An 11,189-nucleotide genomic window follows, 5' to 3' on the forward strand; every position below is an offset into this window, starting at 1 on the left:
GGAGAAGCTTAGCCTATCTACAGGTATGCCTAAGAGTTATTCCAGAGGACCTCTTTTGTTGCTCAGATGTGGCCTCACACTCTCTAAGCCCAACCTTGCAAGTGAAACCAGTGTCTTCCCCTACATGCGACAGGACATTCAGGGCTGAAAGTCTCCCTGGTGGCGTGGAGATGACTCCCAGGGATGAGCCTGGCCCTGGAACCATGGATCAACAATGCCATCCTGACCAAAAGGGGGAAAAGAAAAATAACAAATAAGGTATCAGTGGCTGAGAGAGTTCAAATAGAGTGAGAGACTACTCTGGAAGTCACTCTTATGCAAGCTTCAGTTAGACATTGCTACCTATCATAGCTTGCCAAACCCCAACGAAAACCATTCCTGCTAATCCTAAAGAACACCTAGGGCATTATATAAGATTCCACAAAGATTCCATGCACTAGGGCAATTTTCCAGAAAGTTACAAACTTCAGATGGGTCCTTGGACCAGATAAGTCCTGAAATACAGAGGGGCCAGCCTCTCCAGAACATCAACTAGTTTTATCCCCCGGACCCATGTAATTGACAGTCCCTTCCCATGTGAAAAAGTTAGAATAGGCATAGCTCAAATACCCCCTAAAGAGTGGGAGAAAGACCAAAGGTGATGGTGGAGTTATACAGAGAAGGTAGGGTTTAACAAATGCATACAATTGCTGAATCATTATATTGGTATTTCTTTTAGTCTCTGTTATCGTACAGCAGCTAGAAGTAAAAACCTAAAATTGTGGAATTGTAACCCATATGAAATCCTGAGATCTGTTATACAACTAACTTGTAGCAATACTTTGAAATTCACTGCATTTTTGTATATATGTTATTTTTCACAAAAAAGAAAAAAAGTCGATTGTGATGATAAATGCACATCTATATGATGATATTGTGAACCACTGATTGTATACCTTGTTGTCATTACATGGTATGTAACTATATATCAATTTAAAAAAAGAACCATGGAATCAAGAGGAATGGCTATTCAATGCATCAGACTTTTAAATCTTATTAATTTGGAAAAAAAGCAGATATAGTATAATTATGTTAAAGCAATAGAATGTACTATATTAAAATGACATGTTTCAAAAAAAGATATGATTTGTAACAAGTACAACAAAAAAGATGGGAGGACAGAGGGAAATAGGAACAGTTTATGTGTGTTACAAAGTTTGCATCAAATCTAATGTAATTGTTATAGAGTTAGAATGTTAATTAAAGCTCCATGGTAATGAAGAAATTATAGGAAAAATAAATTCAGGAAAAAATGAGAAGAGATTAAAATAGTACAAATTAAAAAAAAAGTAGGAATTAACAGAAAAACTGAGGGATACACAAGGCATAAGACTTAGAAAGACCAAATAACAAACAGGAAGAAGAAAATCTGCATTTATCAGTAGTTACTTTAAATATAAATGATTAAATCCCCCAGTCAAAAGGCAGAGATTGTCAGAGTGGATAAAAAGATATGATCCAACTATATGCTGCTATATGAGACACACCTTTAATTCAAAGATACAAGTAAGATGAAAATAAAAGGATGGGAAAAACATACCATGCAAACAAAAACAAAAAGAAAGCTGGGATAGCTATATTAATATCAGATAAGACATATTAAGTAAAAAACTGTTATGAGGAACAAGGAAGGCCACTTGATTCTAATAAATTAGAAAATATTTAAATCACAATTTATCTTCTCTGATTACAATGAAATTAAATTAGAAATGAATAAAAGAGGGAGAACAGGAAATTTTACAAATATGTGGAAATTAAACAATACACTCTTAAACAACATAAGAGATCTTTTCCTTTGAAAAGAGAAAATATAAGAGATCTTTTTCTTTGGGTCAAAGGAAAAATCAAATGGGAAATTAAGAAATACCTTCAGGCAAATGAAAATGAAAACACGACATACTAAAATTTATAGATACAGCAAAAGCAGTGCTGAGGGGGAAATTTATAGCCCAAAATGCTTATAAGAAGAAAAGAGAAGAAAGATATCAAATCAGAAACCTAACCTCAGATCTGGCAGATCTAGGAACAGAAGAGTTTGAACTAAGCCCAAAGTAAGCAGAAGGAAAACATAAAGATTAGAATGGAGATAAATCAAATAAAGAATTTAAAAATAGAGAACATTAAAAAAAATAATTCTCTGAAAAGATCAATAAAATTGATAAACCTTTCGCTACACTGACAAAGAAAAGAAGAGAGTGGACACAACTAATTAAAATTAGAAATGAAAGGAGGGACATTACTATCAAGCCCACAGAAATAAAAAGGATTTTAAGAGGATACTATGACCAACAGCATGCCAACAAATTAGATGTCCTAGATGAAATGAGAAATTCCTAGAAACATACAAAATGCAAGAAATAGAAGATCTAAACAGACCACAATAACAAATAAAGGGATTGAATCAGTAATCAAAAACTCCCAACAAAGAAAAGACCAGTGACGATGGCTTCACAGATGAATTCTACCAAACATTCAAGTAGAATTAACAATAAATCTGCTCAAATTCTGCCAAAAAATTGAAGAGGAGGGAACACTCCCTAACTTATTCTAGGAGGCCAGCATCACCCTACTACCAATGCCAAATAAAGAAACCACAAGAAAGCTAAAGACCAATATCCCTTATGAACACAGATGCAAAATTCCTTAACAAAATACTTGCAAACTAAATCTAACAGCACATGAAAGAATTATACACCATGATCAAGTGAGATTCATTCCAGGTATGCAAGGGTGATTCAACAAAGGAAGATCAAATAATGTAGTACAACACATCAACATAACAAAGAGGAAAAAAAAACTGATCATAACAATTGACACAGAAGAGGCAACTGGCAAAATACAGCACCTCTCCTTGATGAAAAACACTTAGAAAACTAGGAATAGAAGGAAATGTGCTCAACATGATAAAGAGCATATACGAAAAAACCACCACTAACATCAAATTCATTGTTGAAAGACTGAAAGCCTTCCTTCCAAGATCAGGAACAAGACAAGGATACCCACTGTCACCACTGTCATTCAACATTGTGCTGGGAGTTCTCTTTCCAGAGAGCAAGAGAAAGAATAAAAGGCATCCAAACAGGAAATGATGGATACATAGAGAATCTTGGAAGTTGCACACCAAAGCTGTGCTGGTTTGAAGGGATTTATGTACCCTAGAAAAGCCATGGTTTAATCCTAATTAATCTTGTGAGAGCAATAGTTTCCTCTAATCTTTATTCAGTAGTATAGGCTGAAAACTTGATTAGGTTATCTCCACAGAGATATGACTCAATCAACTGTGGGCATTAAACTTGATTAGATGGAGATAGGTCTCCACCCATTCTGTGTGAGTCTTGATTAGTTTACTGGAATCCTATAAAAGAGGAGACATCTTTGGAGAGAGTTCTTTTAGAGAACGAGGAGAGAACTGCAGAACCACAACAAAAGGACAAGAGAACCATAGAGTTCACTAACCAGTGAACTCTGGAAATGAAAAAGGAAAACTCCTCCCAGGGAGCTTCATGAAGCAAGAGGCCTGGAGAGAAAGCTAGCAGATGCCACCATGTTCACCATGTGCCCTTCCAGCTGAGAGAGAAACATCATCAGCCTTCTTGAATCAAGATATATTTCCCTGGAAGCCTTATATTGGACATTTCTATAGATTTCTTTTAATTTGGACAATTTCACAGCCTTAGAACTTGTAAACTAGCAACTTATAAATTCCCCCTTTTAAAAACCATTCTGTTTCTGGTATATTGTATTCTGGCAGCTAGCCAACTAGAACAAAAGCCAATAAATGAATCTGGCAAAGTTGTAGGGTACGAGATCAAAAGGTAAAAATTAGTTGTGTTTCTATATGCTAGCAATGAACAATCTGAGAAGAAAGTCAAGAAAAAATTCCATTTACAATAGCAACTAGGAATAAATTTATCACTGATATATAGTATTTATACACAGAGAACTACAACATATAGCTAAAAGTACTCAAAGAAGACCTAAATAAATAGAATGGCATTCCATCTTCACAGATTGGAAGACTAAACGTTGTTAAGATGTCAATTTCACCCACGCAAAATGCAAATTTAATGAAATTTCCAACAGCATCCTTTTTGAAGAAATGGAAAAGTCAACATGGTGGTTTGAAGTTGTGTACCCCCCAAAAAAATGTTCTTAAATTTAATCCATGTCTGTGGCTGTGAACCCATGGTAAGTAGGAATTTTTGATGACATTACTTCAGTTAAGGTGTGGCCCAGTCCAATCAGAGTGGGTCTGAATCTTATCACCGGAGTGCTTTATAAGCAGAATAAAGTGAGAAAGTCACAAAGGGAGCAGCCAGAAGCTGGACAGCAATGGCACCGGGAAGAGACAGGAGACACAAGGAGGCACTGCTATGTGACAAGCTAGGGACCAAGGACTGCCAGCAGTCACACCCACACCACCACAGTCTTTGGAGAAAAGCATTGCTGTGCTGATGCCTTGACTTGGACTTTCTCTTAGCCTCAAAACCTAGAGCAAATAAATTCCCACTTTTTTAGTTGAACCATTATATGGCATTTGCTTAAGCTGCCCAGGAAACTAAAACAGCCAATTATCAAATTTACTTGGAAGGGTAAGGGGCACCAAATAGCCAAAAACACCTTGAAAAGACTAAAATGGGAGGACTCACAGTTCCTGATACTAAAATTTATTACAAAGTGAAAGTAATCAAAACAGCATGGGACTGGCACAAGAACCACTGGAAACAAACTGAGAGTTCAGAAATAAACTCTTACATCTATGTCTAATTGAGTTCTCATTAAGGGTAACAAGTCCACTCTATGGGGAAACAACAGTCTCTTCAGCAAAGGTGCTGGGAAAACTGGATATCCAAATGCAAAAAATGAAGCCAGACCCCTACCTCACACCATATACAAAAAATAACACAAAATGGATCTTCGGCCTAAATATAAGAGTGAAAATCTTAATTAACGGTAATATAAAAAGAAATAAATAATTGCACAAGACAATATTAAATAGGCAAGGATGACTTTATTCAAGGGTTAGTAATGGAGAGAGGCTAGACCCAAACTCCGAGGAGAGCAGGGAATTGATTGAATGTTACAGTAAAGCCAAGGACTTCAGCTGTGGACAGGGTAAATTTGAAACTTGGAATAATTGTCTTTTCTTGGCAATCCATGTCAGAGAGCTCCAAGATTAGCTTCAACATAACCAGGGCAGAGGAAAACCTTCAGAATGGGAGAAAATAGTGGCCTAACTATTCTTACTCTACTCTTGAGGAAAGTGATGCTTAGAAAGGGTTAATAACTTGGCAAAAGTCACACAAAGATATAAACTCAGTTACTTCTAGCTTTACAACTGTCAAATTCAACAATTTCTTCACAAATATTTCAGCGTCCTGCCCCCAAATTCCCTCACATCCTTGAACCATTTTCATTTTATGTTGCCTTGGAAATGATTTCTTTTATTTATTCATAATACAAGAATTAATGAACATTTATTTGATGGATGATTGACATGAAAACGAGTTTAATGTAATAGAAAAAGTCTGTTCTACGTTAATTGGAGCACTGTTTAGTGTGTTTGGGGAGGGATAACTTTTTATTTGATGTTAAATAATTTGAGACATCAGACGAAGACAAAGATTTATAATCTATTATGTGAATATTATGAAATGGAATGTAAATTATGGTGAATTTTAAACGACTGGAACCTGGCACTTCAAAATAATGTTCACTTGTAACTGGCTCCTTTTGGTTAAGTTTTAGACTCTTTGAGAGTTGCCTTCATCTTCACCAGTACTGGGAGGGCCTTGTTAAAAACACCAGGGAAGTACTGACAAGGACGGTGTTCACCAAGTCTGAATAAAATATAAAGCCTTTAAAAACATTATCACAGACTCCTTACAATGTTTTGAGAACTCTGCATGAGGTTAAATGTTGCCACTTTAATTGAATTTCCTGGCACGGAAGAATCAACACTGCAAGGCAAATGAAGGCACTAAAATTAAGGGACAGTTCTCCCTATTCAGGGGTCATCCAGATAATAAGGAATGTGCTTAATTGCTTAATTAAGTGTTTAATATTTTCATTAATAACAACAAGAACTTTACAAGTGATCACAGTACCCAAGGATAATCTCCACCCCTACAGAAAAAGCCTATCTGACACTAGTACAAAACATCATGCAAGTTTGTAAATTCAGCCTTTCCCCCTTAAACCTGTCTAGCCAACCGAACGGGTGTTAATATGTATCTACATTAACCAATTTAAGTTTTCCCCTGTTCTCTTCACCCACCTTTGATCAGTGAAGCGAAACTAAGAACTTTTAAGACAGAGAAAAAGAAAAACAAAAATTCTGGAAAATCCAGATGATAAGTGCCTGAATAAGTAAGAGTTAGCTATAATACTCCATTGTTCCATACAACAGCAAGTGTTATCGGGATGCGGAGAGACCAAAACCCTCGTACCCTGCTGGTGGGAATGTACAATAGCGCAGCCACTTTGGAAAGCATTTGGCAGTTCTTTGAAGTTAATCATACCATATGGCCATATCATATCATACCATACCATATCATAGTTATTGATATCATATTATTGATACCATATCATAATTAATCATACCATATAACCCAGAAATTCCAACACAGATATATACCCAAGAAAACTGAAAAGATATGTCACACAAAAACTAATACATGAAACAGACACCACAGACCAGGCGGCTAACAAGTTAATTTCTTATCTCCCAGTTCTAGAGGCCAGAAGTCCAAAATCAAGGTGTGGGTAGAGTCATGCTCCCTCTTAAAGGGCAGGATCTGGCTTCTGGTGGGCGGCCAGCAGTCAATGGCATTCCCTGGACTGGCATTCCTTGGATCCCAGAGATGGCATCTGAGGAATTTCTAGAGATGGAGCATAACTCCATCCTGCCTCTATCACATGGTGTTCTCTTTATTTCTCTCCTATTGTGTCCAAATTTTGTCTCCTTATAAGGACACCTGTCATAGTGCATTAAAACCAACCCAATCCAGTTTGGCCTCATCTTAACTAACAACATCTCCAAAGATCTATTTACAAATAAGTTCACATTCCCAGGACCAGGAAGTGAAGGCTTAACCTGTCTTTTAGGGAATACAACCCAATACATAACAATATATAAGGAGACAAGTCCATTGATTTGAAAAGCAAATTAGAAAGAACTTTCATTATTATGATGGGGTATTTACCAAAACGCCAGGGCTTTGGAAATAAACGCCCTAAATAAATAAAGGTGAGGAATGGGACACAGCTGCCTTTCATTCCCCTGACCAAACTTCTGGAAAGAAGAGGGTGGAGAGGTATAGGGCAATGATTGTGTACGAACAAAGCCAGCCAAGAAATAGAGATAGCTGGGATTATTCAGAAAAGCCACCACCTGGCAATCAAGAGCTGTAAATTCTACACCTAACTCTAATCATGACTCGTGTAACTTTGGGGTAAGGGATAATTCTGCAATAGAAAAACAGATCTAGTTTTGCCTACTTCTTACTTCTCTCTTGGACAGCAAAGGAATTAGTGGGCTCTGAAAGCCTGGAGGTATACCAATCCATAATAGTACAGGGTCTAAACAGAATACATCAATGGGTGACACTGCTTTGAAAAAAGTAAATAGTTTCCAGCCAAAGGTTATAACATGGAACCCTGTGTTTGCTAGAACAATCTCCTTACAAGAAAAAGATTAATAAAAGTCTCTTTGTTGGCTCTGCTCATTTTGTATAAATCGACACCTACACATCTGACCCAAGCTAAGGCTGTTTTTAAATAGATACCATATTAAATGTGACTTTACATGAATGAAACCACTTTCTTGATAAATTAGCCAATTAAAATCTTCCGAGGCTACACAAAAGCCAAACGTGGCTATTTCCCATCCTATCTCTTGGAGTGGCTTTTTCCCCTTTCTTTTTCTTCGCAATTTGATGGATTACATCAACAGTTCTGCTTCCCATTTCAAACAAGTTGCCGGTGGAGCACTTCTCTTCTAAACCTGTACTTTCCATTCAGGAAATTAATGTCTGTAAAGCTGCTGTGCTTTGCCTATGCTTCCTGAGATGGAAGGCTGAAAAATCCTGAAATGTCTCTAGCTACTTGACTCTGCATAGCTCTGAAGGGCTAGGGTGAGACCATGATGACAAACTAAATTCACTGTGCTGAAATCTTCCATCAGAGAGCACTGGCTGCAGTTCTAGTTTCCTTCAGTTCTGGGGCTGGAGGGTGGACACTCAAGCAGCAGTTGTGCTGGGTATTGATTGCTGTTCTCCCTTCCACATCCCCTTTTGTTTGAAGCGTAATATGGCCCCCAGCCAACTTAAGACACATGATGCCATGGAGCCCTGAAGTACCCTAAACTTCCGCCCTTAGTCATACTATTAATTTCTACCTGCTGGTGCAGCAACTAATCGTCCTGTGGTTACTCACAAATACTCTAACTTTTCGCTTTTACCTTGTAATTAACCTTATACCAAGTGAGCAGGTGCAGGGAAGATGACTTCTCTACGTCTTCATATAAACTGACACCCATACACCCCCGTTTGGTAGACTACAAGCTGTATTTATTTGTGTGACTTCTAACTTAAATCCATGTCATTAGAACCCTTCAATAAAAGCCAAGATATGCTCTTTAAAATGCCATGCCTATTATGTCAAAGCCAGTGACTTAAGATTTCTGAAATGAGACGATATTATAGACTACAGATACAGAACTGTCAATAATTATATTCAATGTCAAAAATCATAGAAGGCTTATTATTTATTTAAAACAAAGGGATAAATAAATGTCATAACCTAATTTGGTCCTTTCCAATCTTGCTCCCTTAATTTCTCTGCAAAGGCTCATTTTTTTACTGACTAGATCTCCAGATAGCTTAAGAATAAATTATAGCTTTAAATCAGGAAAGCCTAAATTACAGACCCTTTAAAAATCATACCCGTGCCAGTACTTTGCCAATAAATAAAATCCCTTGAGAAAGAAATCCTTCATAAAGCAAGCAATAAAATTTTACCGAGTGCTATCACGTGTTAAGTGCTACTATAAATGAAGGCATTGTTTGTGCAGCCCTTTGTAATATAAACTAGCATCTCCTCAGTGCCACAAACACATTGCACAGTGTGATACATTTGTCTCCACTCATTAGGAAAGGTTTATATCCAGTTACAAAAAGGAGGAAAATGCCCAAATGGGCAATAAACACAATTACAGAGCGGGTCCCCAGGCAAAACAAGATAGTACTATTTGCATGCACTTTGAAAAGATGGAGTCCTAGCACCCCCTCTAAACATCTTCGGCCGTTTCCTGAGGAATGACTGATACAGCTACTCCAAAATTCTCAAACAGTAAAGCAGTGGTCACTTTCTGTAGATTCCAGCATGTGACCTTAAACTCAGAACAATAATGAAACAGTGGATTCTTTAACTCTGATCTTCATTAAGATGACTAAAGAACTATTTCATTAAGAAAACAAACAAAAAGAAAAACTGGATGCATCATACCTTTAAAGTCTTTAGAAGGCCACTAATGAGATCACAACACAGCAGGTAGGATTGTATTACAGGTCTACTTGCTCAGCACGAAAATCCAGACCATGCAATTATCAGAGCTTTGAACTGTGTCCTGCACAGAACACAAAAACCCACCAGTATGATTCCCAGGTTCAGGCTGTTGCCTGGTGTTAAGTTAATGTATAACAACAATTACACATCAGAGAGAAAAAAATCAACAAGTTAAATATACACTCTAGAGAAACCAAAACTGGCATACACATAAAAAGCGATAATACCGGCAGTCCGGTTGGCCCTATTTCTGTGTCTTTTCCCCATTTTCCTTTATATGTGAGGATCTTTGCCTGTGACTAAATGACTGATGGACCGATAATTGCCCAGCCCAACTTGGGTCCACTCAGTGGGTGCGAGCTCCATTGAGCTGACTTCTTCTGGAAGTGACAAAAGCAATCTGACTTCTTGGGTGCTAGGTAGGACCAAACATTCTTCCCAGACAACTTTCTGAGCAGAATTTCAATATCTGAATGACTTTATCACCGAGTCTTCCCAGTCAAACACTGCCAATAACCACTTACTTAAACTGACCAGTCAACATAAGCCATGGATAGCAAAGAATTCCATAGACTCTTTACTTAGCAATCTATCCTAAGCGACTTTTCGCAAGCACCCTCCGAAGGAAGCATGCTCTTCTGGGTCATGGCGAACAATCCACCTGAGCTTCACTTTCCTCATTTATAAAGTGGAGGTAACAATGTCCACGTCAGCATCTTGTGTGTGGGAAAAGAGCCAATCTCCAAAATACACCAGTGACTGTGTCAAAGGGAGTTTAAATCATTATTTTTAAACTCCCATGGAGCAAATTCATGATGAAGATTCAATGCCTCCAAATTTCTAACTCTAGTCTGGATCTAGCTCCACGGTCACCTTGCTTTCCCAGGCCACGTTAACCAACGAAGAGCATTAGACAGGAAGTCCTTGGCATGGACTCTTTGGAAACTTTCTACATTAAGAAGAGTTTCAATTTTTGGATACTATGATATTTTATGTTTAAGGTACAAGAATGCCCTCACCAAAAATGTCTGGTTCTGCCACTCAAGCTTGATCTGTTCTGATGGCAATTTTCCAAAGAGAAGTAGTAAAAAAAAGTATTATTTCTATCCTGAAGAACATTTGTGTGGATCACATTTGACTTTCTATTTGAAAAATGTGCACTCAGTTTATGGGATGTTATGCAAATGAAAGAAAACTAGATGAAAAATTTAGATTTGTTAAGAGAGAGAGGACATGAGAGAGAGCATAGGAAATTATAATGGTAACAAAAAGGGCTTTAACGTTAGAATGTTGTAGTCATTTATGCATGGAACAATCATTTCTCTACATTTTCTGAGTCATATGAATAAGGAATATAAATTGGGAGAAATCCTTCTTCAGAAACTTCACACACTCTGATCCCAAACATAGTCATAAATACAGACCCTCCTGCACCGCCCCCCACCCTCGGGCTGCTAATCTGGTTTACCGGCCACACCACACTGAGTGACGCTGCAGGTGCGCGGAAGCGGCTCCTTTCGGTTTCACGGATTTGAGTTTAATGGCCTGGGCTCTGTTTAACTGGCCTGATTAATGAACTACAA

General features: G+C 37.6%; 1 protein-coding gene across 1 annotated transcript in view; it reads right to left on the minus strand.

Annotated features, from left to right (window-relative positions):
* The window catches only part of SPATA13 (spermatogenesis associated 13), a 115,038-nt gene extending 104,054 nt beyond the window's left edge, over positions 1 to 10,984 (minus strand). Inside the window, exon 1 of the mRNA XM_077158850.1 lies at positions 9,547 to 10,984. The gene's annotated coding sequence lies outside the window, so the exon portion shown is untranslated. The remainder of the gene's footprint in view (positions 1 to 9,546) is intronic.
* Positions 10,985 to 11,189: the final 205 nt, after the last annotated feature.

Source organism: Tamandua tetradactyla, chromosome 4 (assembly GCF_023851605.1).
Source record: "Tamandua tetradactyla isolate mTamTet1 chromosome 4, mTamTet1.pri, whole genome shotgun sequence".
NCBI lineage: Eukaryota > Metazoa > Chordata > Mammalia > Pilosa > Myrmecophagidae > Tamandua > Tamandua tetradactyla.